Below are 9,870 nucleotides of genomic sequence, written 5' to 3' on the forward strand. Positions count from 1 at the left end.
CTTTTATTTAATTAATTTCTCAATTAATTAAATTTACTTAAATATTGAATTTTCTTTATGTTGAGTTGTGATTTTGCATGATGCTTGACGATAGGAATCATTTTGAACTCCTCTCTTCAAAAGCTGATTTGGGATCAACTCTAAGGTTCTAGGCGATCTTGTGACCTACTGGAATCTACTTAGTTGAAGATAAATGTGTTTGTTCACGAGGAGGCTTTTGCTATTTCTAACCAATTTTGGATCAAATGATAAATTTTCTTGCTATTTCAAAATTAACCACAAAAGAGATATATTTTTTGGTATTTTTTGTTTTTAGAATGAATGTAATCTACAATGCAATTATATGAATTCCTAATCTAACCAAGGGGGTTAGTAAAGCAAATAACAAAGATAAGGTGATAAGAAATTTAAGCAAATAACATGAAAGAAAATCCTAACGGACATAAGCCATGGTAACAACACGTCTGCAAGTTAAGCTTTCAAAAAGAAAAATGGGTAACCAATGAAAATAGGAGCAACACTTCCTTGATTCCACTGATGCAATCGTTGATGAGAATTCAGTAACAATAAGATGTTTCACTTTTCATCAAATCACAAGGCTATAGAAAGTGTGCTCATGTGAGATGAAAAGCTATGCAGGAAAAATATGATGATCTCTTCTCGAACTAAGTAGGCAAAATTTGTTAACCCGTGGCAAACACCAAAATTGAAAGATCGCACAACTAGAACATAACGTAATAAAATTTTTGGGTCAATTATATTCCATGAACATACATCTACAAAATATAACACATTTAAGAAAGAATCACTACACTCTAAATGCAAATACCAAAAGCATATATTATTCCAAAATAATGGTGGCCTGGAATACATATTACATTCCTAAATTTATAAGAAATTCTCTCCTCAATTTGTGTTGAGAGTGAGAGATTCCCTCATGCAAATATATGCTTAAAACTAATAAAACTAATCTATTTATGTATAAATTGACTCTCTAACTGGTGCTAAGTAGGATTCCACCCTTGTTTATATTATTTATTGGGTACATGAGCCTTTACATGTCTTAAAACAAAGAAAGCATGAGAAAATAAGAAGAAGAAAGCTATTATACATTGTAGGAGTCTTTGGAGGTGCCAAAAATAGAAGCTCAACCTTTTCTGAATGTTTGTAGGAGTTAAACTGCTATCAGAATGTGTTTTTGATGCATGGAAAGCTGTAAATTTAGAACTAGCAGTTAACTATCAACGTAACCCAAAATAAGTGCACCTTGGGAGAAGCATGCTTTGGGAGAATCACACCTTGTGTAGTAGCGCACCTACGCACGAACACACCTGGGAGAAATTTGTGCAAGGTACTTAATTCACCAAAAAATCAAAGTTCTCAGTTTTGAAAATAGTTTCTAGGTTTTTCTCAAACGAGGTATGGGAGTAGTCTATTGTACTTATTTTTCCCCCTTTTGATGATTTATACTCTCTTTATAGCGAAAAAATTTCATGCATTTGAACTCCTTCTACTTCTTCTATCTGAAATTCCAAGGCACTTGTGTTGAATCTTGTATTAATAGTTGCATAAGATGAGGAACCTATTTTGGTTCATGTGTCCAACCTCTGTATCTTTGATTTTTTCTTCTCTCTAGTTGCCTTATCCTTCTTGATGAGATACCAGGTGATCCAAATTATCCAAAATGATCAAATGTTTGAAATTTTTTACAAGATTTTCTAAGTGTTTTTTAATTGGCTTTTATGGAGGTCTTCTACTAAAAATTTTAGTTGAAAATTTCATCAGTCCTTAAAATTGGGTAGCCGAAGGCTCACTATTTTAGGGACTGAAATTAGATTTTTAGTTCTTCTTTCCAATAGTGTAAACTGTTTGAATTTCGAGATCTATGTTACAAGTTATGACCACGACAAGTTAAGGATGCATTTTTTACCTACACAAAGAAGTAACCATTAGTCTGGAGAGTTGAAAATACTTAATTAAAAAAAACCCTAAAATTGACATGAACAAAACCCAAAAAAACCTAGTTGTCTAAAAACACTAGAAAACCTTAAATTTATCCCTTTTTTGTAAAAAAGGGCACACTTGACTCAGCAAAGTTTTAATATGGGTGCATAGTAGCACACCTTAGCACACCCTATGATCTCTTTAGCATAGAAAGGTTTAAATATTTAAGGATGTGCAATAGTGCACCTAATTAGGTGTGCTACTGTGCACCTTAAATGGATGTTTTTGTTTAAGTTTTTGAGTTTTTATTAAAGTTTTATGTGAAAAAGTAAGGTGCACAATAGCACACCTAATTAGGTGTGCTACTATACACCTAATTAGGTGCACTATCATACACCTTAATTTAAAGTCTAACAATTTTTTTTTGTGTTTTTTGTATGGGTAGGAGAGTGGAGGAGGCACACCTCAATTGGTGCGATGATGCAGAGCTCAGAGTCTAGAAAAAAGTAATGAAGAGTTGAGGGGGGGGGGGGGGGGGGGGTACGCAGCTATGCATCTATGCACTTACCTTTTGTGAGTAGTTTCTCCATTCTTTGGTACACTAACACACCTAGGGAGATGCATTGCTACACCTTTTCCTTTCGTAGAATGACTTCTTCCCTTAGAAACTTGACTTTTGGAGATTGGGTTTCTGAACTAAGACTTGGATTAGGTAAAAAAATACTAGAAAAGACTCAGACCCCGGGCTAGGGATCTAAAAAGCCAAAAATAAAGTACGGGTGTGTTGTGAAACCACAACACTTTACAAAATGTACATTAAATTAAATCATTAAATACTCTTTTAATTTGATTTAATTATAATAGAAAATTACAATAGATCCACAAAACCAAATACGACAGCACAATTAAAGACAAAGAACAAAATCAAACTCTAGGGTTAAAATCACAATTTCACATCACTTGACAAATTCAATAAGATAAACAACTTAGATACTTGTCCTACTTTCTAGGACAATTGGCTTAGGTTAAGATTTTGACTCAAGAATTATCTCCCCACTTCTACCATTGAGATACGACAATAGGGTACACTCATCCTAGTAATTTAGGGAAGTTGATACCTGGTACCTATAATTTGCATAAAATCCACTCATGTACATACTAAACTAAACAAGTAATGGTGGGGAGTGGTACATCATGTAGATCCCAAGTAGAAGGTGACAACGACTCCCTCCCTCAACCACATTAGAAATCTCAATCATAAAGTAAAATAGACAAGTATGCAATACACATGCAAGTATGGGGTAAGTACTATTTAACTACATGTAAATAATCCATCTACTAATCATCATAAGATAACTAAAATCACTAAATAAACATACATATATCATCATCAAAATTATCATGAACATATGAAATAACTAAGTAACTCGACATATAAATCAACTGAATATGAAATACATCTAAATCAAACCCAGTAAGTAGGTACAACTAATCATAAAACATAATAAAAAAATTGGCCTAAAAGAATCTAGCCTGTTAGTTTGTGGTGACTGATCAGAGAAGTATTGTACACACTTCATGATTTTATCATGCCTTATTTAGATAGGTATATTGTAACCCTAAAGCAAGAATATATTATATAAGATAGCTTAGGGTTAGGGATTATTGTAACCCTAAAGGTTGTATATGAGATAGGTTGTTCTTGCGATAGTATTGAGTTGTAAGGGTTTGTACTATAATCATTGGTTAATAAGAAAGGTTGGATGGTTGTGTAGGTGGACATAGCCCAGGTTTTGGGCGAACCATGTTAAATTTGTGTGTTATTTGTGTTCTTATGGTTTTCTTCTTTTGTTTCTATATTTAACTATTTATTCGTATATTGTTCTGGATCTATCAAATCCTAATAATTGGTATTAGAGCGAGGTTTATTGCTATAGATTAACAAGACTTTCAGATTTGAGTGGGAGAAATGGAGGATTCCAAATTCAAGATTGAAAAATTCAATGGCCATAAGTTTTAGTTATGGAAAATGCAGATGGAAGATTATCTATATCAGAAGGATCTGTGGAGGCCATTAGAAGGAAAATCTAAGAGATAAGGAACAATCATAGATGAAGATTGGGAGATCTTCGATAGGAAGGCACTAGGATCTATTTGATTGTGCCTTGCACCATATGTAACATTCAATATATCAAAGGACAAAATGACTGTAGAGTTGATGGAGACACTAGCTAAGTTATACGAGAAACCCTCAGCTTCAAATAAGGTATTTCTTATGAAACATTTATTTAATATGAAAATGCGTGAGGGAGGATCTATAGAAAATCATTTAAATGAGTTTAACACAATCATTGGTTAATTTTCATTCATAAAAATTTCATTTGATGAAGAGGTTAGGGCTCTCTTAATTTTATGTCCTTTGCTAGAAAGCTAGAATAGATTGGTTATGGCTGTAAGTAACTCTATCTTTGGTTCAAATATTTTGAAATTTGATGAAGTTATTGGTGTTATCTTAAGACGAGAAATGTGATAGAAAAGCACAGGTGAAATTTCAACCCCATCAAGTTTTGCATTGAATGTGGAGAATAGAGGAAGACCAAGTCAAGGAGGAAAAGGCCCTTCACATGAAAAGTCATGAGGGAAGTCAAAGAAAGGACATTCTCAATCTAAAGGAAAGAAAGGTTATTGGTACTATGGAAAACTTGGTCACCTGAAGAAAGATTGTTAGTCTCAGAAAAACAAACAAGGAGATATAAATGAAGATGATAGTAAGGAAGATAATGTTGCAAGTAATGATTTACAAGATGCTTTAATCTTATGTTTAGATAATGCTAATGATTCTTGGGTAATAGATTCTAGGGCCTCATTCAATGCTACACCCCATAGGGAATATTCTCAAGATTATGTTCAAGGAAATTTTGGATAGGAATATTTGGGTGATGATGATACCTATCTTATTGTTGGAAAAGGAAAAATAAAGATCAAGTTGCCAAACAGAAATGACTGGATCCTACAAGAGGTAAGGCATGTCCCTAATTTAAGAAGAAATTTAATTTCTATAGGATAACTGGGTAGCGAAGGTTGTGCAGTCATGTTTACAGATAATGTTTGGAAGGTAACTAAAGGTTCATTAGTAGTAGCTAAATTTGCAAAGGTTGACACATTGTACTTGTGTACTAGGAACACTTATTCCACTTTAGTTGCTATTGATATTGATAATGTAGGGAAAGCTACTAAAAATGTAGCAAGAATAGATTCAGTTGTTTGGCACCATAGTCTTGGGCACATGAGTGAGAAAGGGATGAAAATCCTTCACTCTAAGAGTCTATTGCTAGGGTTGAAAAATGTCGATTTAGAGTTCTATGAAAATTGTGTTTATGGTAAATAGAGAAGAGTCAGATTTCTCAAAGTTGGAAAAGAGAAGAAGAGTGAGAAGTTAGAGCTAGTGCACTTAGATGTGTGGGGAATGGCTAATGTATCATCTCTTGGTGGCTCTTGTTACTATGTTATATTCATTGATGACTCAACTCAAAAGACATGGGTGTATTTTTTGAAGTGAAAATTTGATGTCTTTGGAACTTTCAAGAAATGGAAAGCTTTGGTTGAAAATGAGATAGGAAAGATGCTAAAGTGTCTCAAATTAGATATTGGAGGTGAGTATTGTAGCAAGTCCTTTAAATATTACCATTCTATTAATAGAATCAGAAGGCATAAAGACTATTCCAGGAACTCCACAAGAAAATGGTGTGTCTGAGAGGGTGAATAGGACAATCATGGAATGTGCAAGGAGCATGAGATTGCATGCTAGGCTGCCACTTTATTTCTAGGAAGATGTTGTAAACACTACTATCTATTTGATAAATAGAAGACCTTCAACTCCTTTGGATGGTGGCATTCTGAAGGAAGCATGGACTGGTAAATAGGTAAATTATTCATTTCTAAAAACTTTTGGTTGTAAACCTTTTGTCCATGTTGATAAAGAAAATAGAACCAAGCTTGATGCTAAATCTCAAAAATGTACCTTCATTAGATATGGAATAGATGACTATGGTTATCGGTTATGGGATTTTAAAAATATGAAAAATAATTAGAAGTGGAGATGTTATATTCAATGAGAAGGTCATATATAAGGAATAGTTGCAGGAAAAGAAGCATGAACTAGTCAAAGAAGACTATGTTGTTTTGGATGAGACTCCTAAAAAAGAAATGCCACTGGTATCTAATGCTCAACAACAATAGGTTGTCCCAAAAATTACTATAAGTGTTAGATGATCTACCTAGTTGAATAAACCTCTTGAAAGGTTTTCTCCTTCTTTATACTCTATTTTTTTGACTAATTCTGGTGAACCAGAGGAGTATAAAGAGGCAATATAGGTAGATGCTAGATAACAGTGGAAAATTGGCATGAAAGAGGAGATGGACTCCTTGTTTAAAAATAAGATTTGGGACTTAGTCCCTTTACCTGAAGGAAAAAGAGCCTTGCCTAACAAATGGGTTTATAGGTTGAAGGAGGAAGATGGAGGAAAGAAAAGCTATAATGCCAAACTTGTGGTAAAAGGTTTTGCAAAGAAAAAGGGTATAGATTTTGATGAAATATTCTCCCTTGTTGTAAAAATGACTTCAATTAGAATTGTACTAAGTCTTGTTGCTACATATGACTTGTATCTTGAATAACTAGATGTGAAAACAACCTTTCTCCATGGAGACTTGGAGGAGGAAATTTACATGCAGCAACTAGAGGGATATGAGGTCAAGGGTAAGGAGAATTTAGTGTGTCAGTTAAGGAAGAGTTTGTATGGCCTAAACCAAGCACCTCGACAATTGTATTTAAAATTTGATAGTTTCATGGTTGAAAAAAGTTACCACAAATGTCATTTTGATCACTGCATATATTTTAAGAGATTGGATAATGGGAGTTACATTATGTACTTTATGTTGATGACATGCTTGTTTCTGGGTCTAATATGTAACAAATAAATGAACTTAAACAAAAAATAGCAAGGTCATTTTCTATGAAGGATTTGGGTGCTTCTAAGCAAATCCTTGGTCTGAGGATCACATGGGATAGGAAAAATAGAACCATGAATTTGTCCCAAACTAAGTATATAAAGAAGGTGTTGAAAAAATTTAATATGTAGGATGCAAAAGCAGTCAGTACACCTTTGGCTAGTCATTTCAGATTGACTAAGGAAAGAAGAGGTAGAAAAAATGTCTAACATCCCATATTCATTAGTAGTTGGTAGTTCGATGTCTGCAATGGTATGCACATGACTAGATATTTCTCATGTAGTGGGAGTTGTTAGTAGGTATATGAGTAATCTGGGTATGGAACATTGGAGTGTTGTCAAATGGATACTTTGATATTTGAGAGGTACTACTACAAAGGCATTATGTTTCATAGGATCTAGTTCTGCTCTAAGTGGATTTGTTGACTATGATATGACAGGATATGTTGATACAAGGAGGAGTATTATAGGGTATGTTTTTACTACGAGAGGTATTGTAGTTAGTTGGATTTCTATATTGTAGAAGGTTAATACACTTTCAACCACTGAAGCTGAGTATGTAGCTGCTACACGAAGATCACCCATTGTACAATGATAGCCAGAGTGCCATTCATCTTGCAAAGAATTTGAATTTTCATTCAAGGACAAAACACATACAACTCAGGTACCATTTTATACGGTCTATATTGGAGGATGGCCAATTATGGCTTGAAAAGATTCACACAAATGATAATCCTGTGGACATGTTCACAAAGATAGTTTCTAAGGAGAAGCTAGTTTCTTGCACAACTTCTATTGGGCTTCTTGACTAATGATCATTAATTAATACACAGTAAAGGCTTTTAGCCAATGAGAGCCCCATGTGGTAGTAGTATTGCTACAGGATCAATCTCCAAGTGGGAGATTTTTGTCTACAGTGGAGTCTAATCAACCCCCAAGTGGGAGATTGTTAGTTTGTGGTGATTGTTCAAAGAAGTACTGTACATACTTCATAATTTTATCATACATTATTTAGATAGGCATATTTTAACCCTAGATCAAGAATATATTATATAAGATAGCTTATGGTTAGAGATTGTATTAATATGATGTATAATGAGATAGGTTGTTCTTTTGATGGTATTGACTTATAAGGGTTTGTACTGTAATCACTAGATAACAAGAAAGGTTGGATGGCTGTGTAGGTGGACATAGCCCAGGCTTTGGGTGAACCATGTTAAATCTATGTGTTATCTATATTCTTATGGTTTTCTTTGTTGTTAAATTTGTGTGTTATCTATGTTCTTATGGTTTTCTTCTTTTGTTTCTGCATTTAACAATTTATTCATATATTGTTCTAGATCTGTCAAATCCTAATATAGCCATACAATAGAAAAGTCAACTAGGGTAGGCATTACATTCTAGAAATTCAGTACTAATGTATTGCAATATTTTCTTCATCCAAGTCATCTAATTATAGTTTTTTTCTTCTATAACATACTCTGCTTCTATTGTAGATTGTGATATATGATTTTTTTTCTTGCTTAGCCATGAAACCAATCTTCCTCTTAAGAAAAATTCTCCACCACTTGTACTTTTCTTGACATCTATATTTCCTTTCCAATTTGCACTAGTATATGCACATAAGATAAACTCATGTAATCTTTCATACCATATTCCATAGTTTGAGGTTCCTTTCAAATATCAAAACATCCTCTTTACTATTGAAAAGTCTACTTCTTATGGATATTCTTGAAATCTTTCCACAATTCCAAATGCATTAGCTTTATCAGGTCTTGTATGAGTAAAATATTGCAATCCTCCAACCATAGATTTGTATCTTATTTGTATTGTACTAGGAGATCCATCCTTACTTGATAAATTGCATCCTATAACCATATGTATCCTTATTAGAATGATTATAATAACTGAGAGGGGTTGTGAATGAGTTATCCTTAGGTCTAGATGTACCGATGCAACTTTTAACAACTTAATCACACTCATAAATCCACTCGGTCAATATAAAAAATCATCAATAATCCAACTTAATCGTATCAACACATAATTCTTTGTCTTAGTGTATGCCAAATTGTAGAAATATATAATAGTAAATAACACAAAACATGAAAACAAAATTCACACAAGTATGCCACCTAGATTTCACATGGAAATCCAATTTGGGAAAAACCACTATGTACCATGCTACCACTTTTCACTCTTCTGAAGTGAGCTCAGTTAGGAGCCAACCCTATTAAATGCTACAAAATACAATGTTAGGTGTATTAAAGGATTTAATCACCCTATTAGGAGTGGCCTTGTTAGAGGTCTTCAAAAAGATCCCATCATAATGTCACCTTGATTATGCACTAGTATATGCACATAAGATAAAATCATGTAATCTTTCATACCATATTCCATAGTTTGATGTTCCTTTCAAATATCAAAGTATCTTCTTTACTATTGAAAAGTGTACTTCTTATGGATCTTCTTGGAATCTTTCCACAATTCCAAATACCTTAGCTTTATCAACTCTTGTATGAGTCAAATATTGCAATCCTCCTACCATATATTTGTATCTTATTTGTATTATACTAGGAGATCCATCCTCACTTGATAATTTGCATCCTATAACCATATGTATCCTTATTAGAATGATCATAATAACTGAGAGGGGTGGTGAATCAGTTATCCTTAGGTTTAGATGTACTAATACAACTTTTAACAACTTCAAACAACTTAATCACACTCATAAATCCACTTAGTCAATATAAAAAATCATCAGTAATCCAACTTAATCATATCAACACATAATTCTTTGTCTTAGTGTATGCCGAATTGTTGAAACACATAACAATAAATAAAACAAAACATGAAAACAACATTCACACAAGTATGCCACCCAGATTTAACATGGAAATCCAATTTAGGAAAAACCACTAAG

The sequence above is a fragment of the Cupressus sempervirens genome, chromosome 5, assembly GCF_028749045.1.
Source record: "Cupressus sempervirens isolate cs-2001-9-10 chromosome 5, ASM2874904v1, whole genome shotgun sequence".
Lineage (NCBI taxonomy): Eukaryota > Viridiplantae > Streptophyta > Pinopsida > Cupressales > Cupressaceae > Cupressus > Cupressus sempervirens.